The following is a 12,942-nucleotide window of genomic DNA, read 5'->3' as shown; positions in this document are numbered from 1 at the left end:
CAGTGAAAGCTACTGCATAATATCAGACTGTAGGCATGCACTGTCATGAACAAACAACTGTCACATTGGAGCATGGTTCTGTGGCTTATCTCAGTGACAATACCAATATATATCCATAACTATTAGAACTAAATACAAACGCTTCAATCATCTTCAAGCATCATTACATGCAACCAAGGAAGGGAAAGCAGAAAGGTGGAAGGAGTATATAGAGGGTCTATACAAGGGCGATGTACTTGAGGACAGTGTTATGGAAATGGAAGAGGATGAAGATGAAATGGGAGATATGATACTGCGTGAAGAGTTTGACAGAGCACTGAAAGACCTGAGTCAAAACAAGGCCCCCGGAGTAGACAATATTCCATTGGAACTACTGACGGCCGTGGGACAGCCAGTCCTGACAAAACTCTACCATCTGGTGAGCAAGATGTATGAAACAGGCGAAATACCCTCAGACTTCAAGAAGACTATAATAATTCCAATCCCAAAGAAGGCAGGTGTTGACAGATGTGAAAATTACCGAACTATCAGTTTAATACATCACAGCTGCAAAATACTAACACGAATTCTTTACAGACGAATGGAAAAACTAGTAGAAGCCAACCTCGGGGAAGATCAGTTTGGATTCCGTAGAAACACTGAAACACGTGAGGCAATACTGACCTTACGACTTATCTTAGAAGAAAGATTAAGGAAAGGCAAACCTACGTTTCTAGCATTTGTAGACTTAGAGAAAGCTTTTGACAATGTTGACTGGAATACTCTCTTTCAAATTCTAAAGGTGGCAGGGGTAAAATACAGGGAGCGAAAGGCTATTTACAATTTGTACAGAAACCAGATGGCAGTTATAAGAGTCGAGGGGTATGAGAGGGAAGCAGTGGTTGGGAAAGGAGTGAGACAGGGTTGTAGCCTCTCCCCAATGTTATTCAATCTGTATGTTGAGCAAGCAGTAAAGGAAACAAAAGAAAAATTTGGAGTAGGTATTAAAATTCATGGAGAAGAAATAAAAACTTTGAGGTTCGCCGATGACATTGTAATTCTGTCAGAGACAGCAAAGGACTTGGAAGAGCAGTTGAATAGAATGGACAGTGTCTTGAAAGGAGGATATAAGATGAACATCAACAAAAGCAAAACGAGGATAATGGAATGTAGTCGAATTAAGTCAGGTGATGCTGAGGGAATTAGATTAGGAAATGAGACACTTAAAGTAGTAAACGAGTTTTGCTATTTGGGGAGCAAAATAACTGATGATGGTTGAAGTAGAGAGGATATAAAATGTAGGCTGGCAATGGCAAGGAAAGCGTTTCTGAAGAAGAGAAATTTGTTAACATCCAGTATAGATTTAAGTGTCAGGAAGTCGTTTCTGAAAGTATTTGTATGGAGTGTGGCCATGTATGGAAATGAAACATGGGCGATAACTAGTGTGGACAAGAAGAGAATAGAAGCTTTCGAAATGTGGTGCTACAGAAGAATGCTGAAGATTAGATGGGTAGATCACATAACTAATGAGGAAGTATTGAATAGGATTGGGGAGAAGAGAAATTTGTGGCACAACTTGACCAGAAGAAGGGATCGGTTGGTAGGACATGTTCTGAGGCATCAAGGTATCACCAATTTAGTATTGGAGGGCAGCGTGGAGGGTAAAAATCGTAGAGGGAGACCAAGAGATGAATACACTAAGCAGATTCAGAAGGATGTAGGTTGCAGTAGGTACTGGGAGATGAAAAAGCTTGCACAGGATAGAGTAGCATGGAGAGCTGCATCAAACCAGTCTCAGGACTGAAGACCACAACAACAACAACATGCAACCAGTGTCATCAAGCAAAATTATGTGTAGAAAAAGTAAATAAAAAGGTACTTATCCAAATATCATCAAGTGTACAAGTAATGGTTGCACTGCAAGGCATCGCATATTATTTGACGCTCATATACATCCTGTAAGATAATTTAGTTATGACTGTATACCCATATAATATGTAATAACTCAAGCACATAACAGAGATGTCATTTTTCCAGATAACTAAAAAAGTCATTACGTTCTGCATGTTTAAATACATATTATAGCAGCAGACTGAATCTGGGACTGATGATGAAGTTCCTGGTAGATTAAAACTTTGTGTTGATCCAGAACATGAAACAAGAACCTTTGGTTTTCACAGGCAATTCCTCCAGCTACTGAGCTATTCAGATACGACTCACAAGTTTACTTCCGCTAGTTCCTCTCTCCTACCTTCCAAGTTTCACAAAAGTCCTCCAGCATACCTTGTCGGCTTCATACTCTGAAAAGAAACAATATAGCGGAGAAATGACTTAGACACAGCTTAAAGGATTGTTTCCATAACGAATTTTCAGTCTGCACTGATTTGAAATTTCCTGCCAGGTTAAAACTGTGTGCTTGACCAGGATATCAACCCAGAATCTTTGCCTCTGATGGACATTTCTCAACCAGCATTACGGGATTCTGGTTTTAAAGCACCACCTTTATTGCAATTGGTAATCTTTACTTTTGCTTCTAGTGCCGGAATATACTTGTTTCATTTCAAAAGAACCGGCACAGATGAAGTAATTGCAACTAATAACGAGAATCAGTAAACAACGTCATTGGAAATTAGTCAGAGTTGTAATAAATTAGTCAGAGTTATAGTAATTATAAATAAAAGAAACCAACTTGACTCAGACCATGTGCTTAGCCTGCGTGGCTGTATACAATTTTGAAAAACTGTGTTATCTACATGCTTACACTCTCAAAATCTTTGTAAAAGCTTAATACAATATAGCATAGTTGTAAATTGGATAATTTACAGCAATGCTTTTTATTGAAAGGTAAGGTTAATTTCAACTATCTATCTATGAATACTTGTTTGAAAATGGAATTATTATATTCCAAGAGTAGCAGAAAAATATATATTACCATGCTCAAAAAAATTGGTACTTTAACTTACACAGTGCCAGCCATATAAACATTTGTGGTATCCATCACACATAGATTCGATAATACTGAAACTGTTCACTAACAATTTGATACAAAATGGCATATGACACTTTTGGGCAGTTACTGTGACTCCATAATCATCAACTGCTGACTCTTTTAACTTCAATGGATCTAGATAACAGAAACTCCTTCAGATCATTATGAATCATGATTGCTTGTTCCCCCAAGTCAAAGACCAGTAACATAACAGCCCTAATTCTTTAAAAATTGCATTCACACATATGAAACACATGTTCAAAGTTTGCTGGAAGTATCTAAGAGCTCTCATTCACAAATACTGGATGAATATTGTTCTAACCAAGAACACAAGGGAACACACTGTCATAAAACAATTATGGTTTATTAGGTCACAGAGTGACAACAACAAGAATACACTGGATATAGTTACAAGTAATTTAATTATTTAATCATATGGCTAGGGCTGCCCGTCGGGCAGGCCATTTGCCAGGTGCCGGTTTTTCAATTTGATGCCACTTTGGCGACCTGCAGTCAATGAGGATGCTAGGATGATGATGAGGACAGCACAACACCTAGTCCCTGGGTGGAGAAAATTCCCCGACCCAGCCAGGAATCGAACCCGGGCTCAGAGGATAGACAATCCGTCATGCTGACCATTCAGCTACTGGGGGCAGACATTACAAGTAACGAATACACATGACAACTGAGAGCCCAGAGGCCCATGCATGGCCATATAAAGATGCTGTCTCTTTACTGTGTCGCTGGAGTAGTTCAGTGTACACACAGCGGAACAGGTGATGGCAGTCGGTGACTGTGCTACCCCTGGCGGCCACCTGAAGTGGCAGTGGGTGTGCCGTTTGAATGTTGACGCGCACTACGATAGCTGTAATGGCCCAACTCACGTCTACTGTGGCGGGAGTGCAGTAACTGGCAGGTGATGACACTCCTCCTTCCTTGCATGGGGAAGAACCAGGCATCACCATCCATGATGCTGTAACTGCATAGACATCCACGTATGCGTGGCAGTGTCAGGTGGTGATAGTCAAGGTGTGAGAAGTATCTCATCCACTCAGCCATGTACATATAGACAAAAGTGACTGGTACAAGGACACCCCCAATGCCCACAGATGCCTGGGTGATTGATGTACGGGACTGGCAACTGCAGGCAGGAGCCATCTGGACATTGGTAGTCCGCCACAAGGGATGTCGTTACAGAGACCGTCAATGGCAGATTGGAGAGAAGAGGCTGTAACAACAAAGATGCTGCTTCTGTCCCCACTGACAAAGCGCCAGCTCAGCGCAATGTGAGATGGAGGCCCTGGCCGCAAGAAGCAAACCTTCCATCAGTGCTGACAAAACCCCGAACACCAGAAAGGGGCCACCATTAGGCCTGCCCGAGACTGGGAGTGGCTAGGGGCACTGAAGAATGAGATATCACACTTTGCCATAGGTGGGGGGGGGGGGGGGGGCCTTCCTGGAATGGAACTAGTTCTGGTGGCATGCCATAAGTCAATCTTCAGTGTGAACAATGAAAATCGCATCGGCTGAGGATGACAACTGGAATCTAGTGAGGGTGACATCCAAAACCCAAGGCCCAGACTGGTGCACTGGGCACAAACTTCGATGAAACCAGTGTTGTTTAGGGATACCTGCTCGGTAGCAGAAGGGCGAGTGGCATCTGTGGCTGTCGGCTGTGCAAGAGCTCGGTGGAATTTTTGGTCCCAATTGGCATCAGTTTCTAAGAGTTTCAAAAGCTGTGACAGACTCTGTGGCCTGGAAATATCCTATGTACTTGCACATCTGCATCTTAAACATCTGAACAAGGTGTCCCACCTTGTCATTTGACTGTGGATAGAAGGGAGGCACCATGATGTGGCGAATGCCATTGCATGTAGAAAAGTCCTTGAAAGATTGTGCCATGAATTGGAGAGCACTGTCAGAAACCACAGTGTAAGACAAGCCTTCTATGAAGAATATCTTCGACAATACCTTGTCAGTTGTGTCTGCTGTCATTGATGGACAATAAACAACATAAGAAAAATGATGAAAAGCACCAATGTTCAATAAACAGAAAGGGTCTAATAAATGGACCATTGAAATGAATGTGGACTCTTTTCCAAGACTGTGTAGGGACCAAGCATGGTGGAAAAAAAGTGCGTGCAGCACCACCTGCTGACACAAGCATCTGTGGCAGGCCGTGACAGGATATTCCACTTCCCAATCGATACCAGCCAAAACACATGAAGGTGCACTAACAAGTCTGTGCAAGAGATTACCCTGTGACCTTGATGTAATTATTGATGGACCTCCTGCTGCAAAGCCACTGGAACCACAACATGGGGAGTTCACTCTTCCATTGGCAGGAGAATAGCACCATACAAGAGGGAGAAATGATGGCGCAGTGTGAAGCAGCTCTGAAGCCTGGCCCAGCATATTGTCGGGCCACCACTGCTCTACCACACATACAACCTGCCAGAGCACCAACCCCAATGCCAAAGCAGAAGCAATATGAGAACTGGTGATGGGGAAGCCAACCACCATGGGCCTTGCCTCCATACCCAGTTGAAAAAGGCAGATCCTCCTTGTCAGGGCCCATAGGAAGTCAGGACAGAGCATGTTATGACATGCTAAGAAAATAAATTTCATAATTGTGCTGGGGCAAGAACAGAGCCCAAAGCTGAAGATAATGAGCGGCTTTGTCCAGTAAGATTGCTAATTGGATAAACATGGAAACAAAGGATTATGGTCAGTAATTAAATGAAACTTTGTACCATACTAGAACACATTAAAATCTTTTAAGGCATAGACAATAGCAAGAGCTGCTTTTTCTGACTGGGAATACTGTTGCTGAGAAAAGATGGGCATTTTCAATGCAAAGGCAATAGGCTGTTCAGAGACATCTGAATGGCAGTAGTGGGCCAGGACTGCCCCTGCCCTGTACTCAGATGTGTCCATGGCCAGAACAAGATGCTTGTCAGGTTGAAAAGTTGCAAGACATGGCTCAGAGCAAGGACTATTCTTAAGCTGCACAAAAGTATGCTCACAAGCTGCAGATCAAAAAAAGAAGCACATTTCTACAACAATAGATGCAAGGGGTGGGTAACAGTAGCCACCATGGGAATGAAATCATGATAGTATGCGGCACTGGTGAGGAATGCCTTAAATTCTTGTACATTAAATAGATGGCGCAAAGCCATAATGGTGGCTGTATGTTGTTACAAGGAGCACATGCCCTGCTGGAAAATTTTATGATCCAAATAAACAGACAGGGCAAAGCCATAATCGTGATCATGGTTGTATGTTGTTACAAGGAGCACATGCCCTGCTGGAAAATTTTATGACCCAAATAAACAATCACAGGCTGGAGAAAACGAGACTTGGCAAAGCTAAATCTCAAGTGCACAGCTTATACAACCATAAACAAAATATGAAGGTTACAGAGGTGATACTCTGTGGTAGCACCTGTCACAATAATATCATCGAGACAGTTAATGCACTGAGGGACAACCAATGTAACCCGTTAAAAAAAAAAATGTTGACAGATGGCAGGTGCACCTGAATATTAGCCGTTGATACTGACAGAGGCCAAAAGGCGTATTAACCACAAAGAACTGTATTCATGCTTCATCCAATGGAATATGGAGGTAGGCTTCAGCCAATCGATTTTCAGAAAGAACAGATCCCCAGCCAACTTCGTGAGCAACACCTCCAAGACAGGGAGCAGGTAGGTGTCCATGATTGCTCATGCATTAACAGGGACCTTGAAGTCGCCACAGAGCTAAATTTTACTAGACAGTGTCTTTATGATCACTAAGGGCATAACCCATTCACTTGAAAAAACCAATACAATCACTCTCAGTGACATTAAGCGATCTAGCTCCGCCATGGCTTGGTCACTTAAATCTACTGGTATTGGTCGTTCCTGAAAAAAGTGCGGACAGGCAGAGAGTTTGAGCTTGATGTGTACTGTGAAATTATTTGCACAACTTAATTCAGAACACAAGGAAACTCAATTCATGATTGGGCAGGTTGTGACACCAAATGCACTGCACCCATAAAAGAAAGACCAAAAGTAGAAAAGCATCTAAGCTAAACAAAGTTTCAGTACTCGCATCATTAACCATTTAGCATGTGATGGAACAGACAACTCACCTGTAAGGTTTGTCAGCCATGAACTGGACACCAATATGAATCTCCTGTTTGTTACACCTTACCAACCTGTGCTCGATGCACGCCAACAGTGGGTACCCAAGTCTGGGAGTTGAATAGGGACATGGCAGTTCTCATGTCAATTTGTAGGCGTAACAGCTGATCCACCACCCGTGCTTAAGTGAAAAGTTTGTTGTGGCTGGCAGACAGTAGCGAACACAATGACAAGGAATATAAATATCGATGTTGATTGAGTCCTGCAACGACTCTTGAGGGGACAGAGATTGACAATGGATCTAGTGACAACAGACAGACTTGACATCTTTGATGATATCCATGTCAAAACTGGTGTCAGTGGCCATGTGCATGTAGAGGAACTATGGCTCAAGTTTAAAAGAATAATTGACCATGCACTAGATGGATATGTACCCAGTTGAAGAGTTTATAATAGTAATGAAGAGAGATGCTGAATGAAATGCATTTGTCTGTCAAGAGAGCAATGGGTGAAGCCTTCAATGACTACCATGTCAGAATATTGTCCAATGATCTTTCAAAGAACCCAAAGAAGTTCCGGCCATATGTAAAGGCCGTTGGTGATAGTAAGGTTAGTGTCCAGTTCCCAGTGAATGAGAAAGGAACTGAAATTGAGGGTAGTAAAGCAAAAGCTGAAATGCTTAACTCCATTTTCAATTGTTCTTTTAGAAAGGAAAACCCAGTAAAATGCCCCAATTTAATCCTTGTACCACTGAAAATATGACTGAAATAAGTATCAGTGTCAATGATGCTTGTATGCAGGTGAAATTGTTAAAACAGAACAAAGCTCCAGGGCTCAATGGAATCCCAGTCAGAGGCTATACCGAATTTGTGGCTGAGTTAGCCCCTCTTCTAATTATAATCTATTGTAGATCCATCTCAAAAAAAAGGTGCCCAGTAGTTGGAAGAAAGTGCAGGTCACACACATCTACAAGAAGGGTAGCAAAAGTGATCACAGAACTACTGTCCAATATCCTTGACATCAGTTTCTTGTAGAATCTTATAACATATTCTGAGCTCAAACATAAGGACGAATCCTGAATAGAATGACCTCCTTAGTGGCAAAAAGCATGGATTCCAAGATCATCAATCATGTGAAACCCAACTCACTCTTTTCTCACAAGAGATTATAAGAGCTTTGGATCAAGGGAATCTGGTAGATGCAATGAATTTTTCTTGATTTCCAAAGAGCATTTGACTCAGTACAACACTTACACTTGTCAAAAGTATCAAGTGAAATCTGTGACAGGACTGATGCCTTTTTGGTAGGGAAGTCGCAGTGTGTCATCTAGGATACAGCATAACTGTCAGGTATACAACTAACTTCAGGTGGGCCCCAGGGGAAAGTGCTGGGATCCTTGCTGTCCAAATTTTATATTAATGAATTTGTGGACAATATTAATAGTAACCTCAGACTTTTAGCAGGTGATGCAGTTATCTATAATGAAGTACCATTTGAAAGAAGCTTACAAATATTCAATCAGATCTTGATAAGACTTCAAAGTGGTGCAAACATCAGCAACTTGCTTTAAATGTTCGGAAATATAAAATTATGCACTTCACAAAATGAAAAAAAATTAATAGTTCCTCTGGCTATAATATCAGTGAGTCACAAGTGCAATCTTGAAGGCACATGTAAACTATCCAGAGAAAATATACTAAAAAAGTTCCAAAAACCATCTTTAAATCATGATTCTAGGAATACAGTATGCGCTCCTACTTATCACTCACATACAGATCATGAGGACAAGATGCACATATGCAATCCATCAATCATTCTTCCCATGCTCCATAAGTGAATGGAACAGGAAGAAACCCTAATAACTGGTACAATAGGAAGTGCCCTCTACCATGCACTTCATGGTGGTTTGCACAGCATGCCACTACATGACCCCCCCCCCCCCCCGCCCCGCCACAGGAGATCCACCCTTTGTGGCATGCTGCACAAATCAAGATGGGCGTGAAGGAAATTGCATTCACTGTCCCTGATGCCAACAATGTGTTTGTCAACGTAGCCAACAATCATACCAATACAGTCATGTTCATCTGCTGTTGTTGCAGGACTGACTGGAGTAGAGCCTCTAATGAAGAGCCGAACAACATAAATATCATCCGAAACACATGAAAACCCAGCCCTCACTTGTTGTCACTTGTGTTCTAACTAGAAGACAAGGAAGCACAAAGTTGTAAAACAAATATGATTTATTAGGTCACGGAGTGACAACAAGAAGGATACACTGGTTGTAGTTAAGTAAGGAATTAATTTGATAACCGAGAGCTCCGAGGCCCTTGTATGGCATTATAAAAACACTGCCTCCATCTAGATTGTTGGAGTTGTGCTGCATGCGCACAGTGGAACAGGTGGCTGCGGTCCCCGACTGGGCTGCTCCTGGCGACCGCCTCAGATAGCTGTGAGCACACTGACTAAATGTCAGCGTGCACTAAGCTTGCCGTTGACCCAACTCAAGCCTACTGTGGGCAGTAGGTATAGTAATAGGTGGTTTATTACAAATGTAGTCTGGATAATTTGCACACTGTGAGTTATATTGCCTCAAGGCATATATACTGTTTCTAGCTTTCATATTTTACTTACTGTGTTCAACCTTCAATGTCAGATTATACCCATTAATCATTCAATTATGTTAGCATTTTAAATTTTTAAAGTTGGTCAGTAATTTTTTGAAATACTGAAACTCTAATTTTTGTTTACCCCCGAAGCCGTCAGGCAAGCAACTGGAATTGGAAACTTGCACCATTTTAGTCATTTAGTAACACACATTATTACTTCCAGACACTGGCTGCAGTGACACCACCATCAAAACTAAATGCATGTCGACACTGAATTTAACAGTGTGCAATATTTGCTTACCCTCAGAAACTATGTTAAGTCTTGCATTTCACAATTCACCAGACTTATTGTCAACTCCTATAGCTGAATGGTCAGCATGATGGACTGCCGTCCTAAGGGGCCTGGGTTCGATTCCTGACTAGGTCGAGGATTTACTCCGCTCAGGGACTGGGTGTTGTGTTGTCTTCATCATCATTTCATCCCCATTGGTGCGCAGGTCACCCAATGTGGTGTCAAATGTAATAAGACCTGCACCAAGGTGGCCGGACCTGCCCCATAAGGGGCCTCCCGGCCAATGACGCCAAACGCTCATTTCCATTTACCAGACTTATTAGTGCTACAATTAGTGTTGAAATTATTACACTCAACATGTTTGCTAATTATGCTGTTCCCATGTACTCTAAACATGAACCATCATTGTACATACAATGTAAAGAGGCTTGACATGTGGCATGCATGTACACTGTGTTGAACTTACGAAATAAATGACTGGCTGCAATTAGACAGATATACAGGAATATAAAGCCACAAGTCAGCAGTCCTGAAAGTAATGATTTGTTATTTACTCAAAACTTACTAATCTATTACAATGATATTCCAATCAACAACTTGAGTCAGCTGGAGATTATGGACCTTGAAACCGTATGTTTTGAGATAACCTGTAATGGGGAATGTTGGAATACCTACTTTAACAATAAGCATGAGTCTTTACAAATGAGAAACTGATGTACAGGCAGTTGAACAGGGCAAGGAAAGGGGAGCATCAGTGAGAGTGCACAAGTATCTGTGTTGTAATAACAAAAACGGCAGCAAGAGTCAATTTAAAATATCCTCATTGTCACCATATAAGTTCTCAGTGGCTCATGTTCTGGAAAATGGAAACAATGCCCAAAAAAGTCTCTCTCTTTTTTTCCTTTCCCTTTCTGTTGTGATGTTAGTGATGATTGTGGAAGATTAAAATACAACAGTTTTATCCAATTAAAAATTTCCAAGAGGAAATGCCAGCTTTCCCCAAACTGGTTTTCGTTGTACATGAAAGCTTTGCTTTACAAGTTCTCTTAGCTGTGAGTGAATTTCTTGAACTGTCATGTTGTTAGTGAGTATTCGTAGTTCAATTAAAAGTGAGAACAAGATTGTATGAAACTTAATATTTTTATAATGTTTGAAAAATAACATCCAGCCAAAAAAATTTCTAGCAAAATTATGGAAGAAAATTTTAAACATTTTATAATATCTTTTCCAAAGAGGAAATGGTATGGTTTCATATGCTAGCCGACATGGGATGACAAACTCCTTCCTTCATATTCTCAGACTCAGGCATTTTCAGGAAAGCACTGCTTTCCAAACACACAATTTAGTTTATAAATCTGTTGTTTCAGGAATGGTTAATATGTTTTCCTGTAAAGATGTATGTTCTCAATCATTATTTTTGTGTAATTTATAGTTGCACATTTAGCTTTACTATGAAACCACAATGTCATTTCCACACATAATGAATAAAGTTCATCCAAGAATTTCTAACTCAAATAAGGATTAGCTCCAATCATGCCAGAATCAATAATATTTTGCAGTTTTAGTGAAAAGATAACTAAACATGCAACCAGATACAATGTGAGAAGTTTGCAAAAGTAAATTATTGTCATTTTAAACAATTTGAAATGTTGTCAATGCGGGTGTCTTCATTGCTTATGGCTCTACCATTGCAATAAATTTTTGAAAATCAATGTCACGGCAATGTGCAGAAATTGAACAACTGGATGATTTGTCTTAAATTTTTGGAGAAATAGCTCTACATCAGATAACATGAAATAAAATAGCAGGTGAATCACTTGGTATGAGGGGCAAGTACAGTTGTGATAGTAAATTTCAAATTATGAAAACTGCGACAGCTGCATCAAAATGATTTATAAAACCCAACTAGTTTCATGATATTATAGTCTCATATTCAGAAACTGCTAACCTAAAGAAGATATTATCAGAACTACCTTAAAACACGAACTACCAAATTAATAATTTGTTGATTAGTAAGTAAGGTATATGGACCTTTCAGCACATAATGCCCTTAAAATCCCCATAAGGCTCAATAATATAAACCCCCTATCTTCCACCACAAGCCATTCATTATATTGCCTATACCAATATGACATGATGTGTAACTCCTGCAATACAGTGACTGTTTTGTTGTAAGGAGTGCCAGAGGCAGCTTTGTTGGACCAGTAGGTCTTTGTAGTTCAGATGTCGCGTAGGCTTTTGGATTCCTGCAGTTGTGGAACAAGGTGGATATTTCGGTCTTCCATTGACTTCGTGGATGAATTTCTACTGGTTGTAAGCTTTTTATATGCTTTCAGCTTATTGAGTCAGTTGGAAATGGACAGTTTGATAATGCAATGGTCATGTGTCATTAGTGCACTATCTTGTGCACAGTTATGTTTTCACAAGGCCAGCCTGAAGTTTATACCTTTTAACTGTTGTTACTGTGCAAATCATTTGTTGCATTTAAACAAATCATCATCACAGCCCTCTATCTACACACTTTACCACTTCCCAAAACAGCTTCTGTGCCTGACCATTTCAATTTTTAATTCTATCAGGTATTTAAAGATTATAAAACTACATTACAAAAAGTCTTAATCACAATTCTATTGCTACTAAGACTGTTTAATTTCAATAATAAAATATTCTACTGAGATTGCTGTTTTATCTCCATAAAAAATGCTTTCAAAAATTACTATTTAAAGATAAAGCAACACAAAAGAATTTTGATTTTTATTACAAATTGAAAAGTTTACAGCTCCAAGCTATTATTATTACTGTTGTTATTATTGTTGTTGTTATCCTCTTGATGTCGTCAATGTGATGTGTCTCAACATTGAATAATTAACATTCAAAGTCACACAATTTCTCTTTACATTTTATTTTGTGGGATACATTGTAGTTGCTACTGTCCTTATTACATTGTTGA

General features: G+C 40.3%; 1 protein-coding gene across 4 annotated transcripts in view; it reads right to left on the bottom strand.

Annotated features, from left to right (window-relative positions):
* The window catches only part of LOC126473954 (protein pigeon), a 500,491-nt gene that overhangs the window by 431,671 nt on the left and 55,878 nt on the right, over window positions 1-12,942 (bottom strand). The gene's annotated exons all lie outside the window — the stretch shown is intronic.

Source organism: Schistocerca serialis, chromosome 4, assembly GCF_023864345.2.
Source record: "Schistocerca serialis cubense isolate TAMUIC-IGC-003099 chromosome 4, iqSchSeri2.2, whole genome shotgun sequence".
Taxonomy (NCBI): Eukaryota; Metazoa; Arthropoda; class Insecta; order Orthoptera; family Acrididae; genus Schistocerca; species Schistocerca serialis.
Note: the sequence above shows the minus strand (reverse complement) of the source record. Positions and strands in the feature narration are given on the sequence as shown.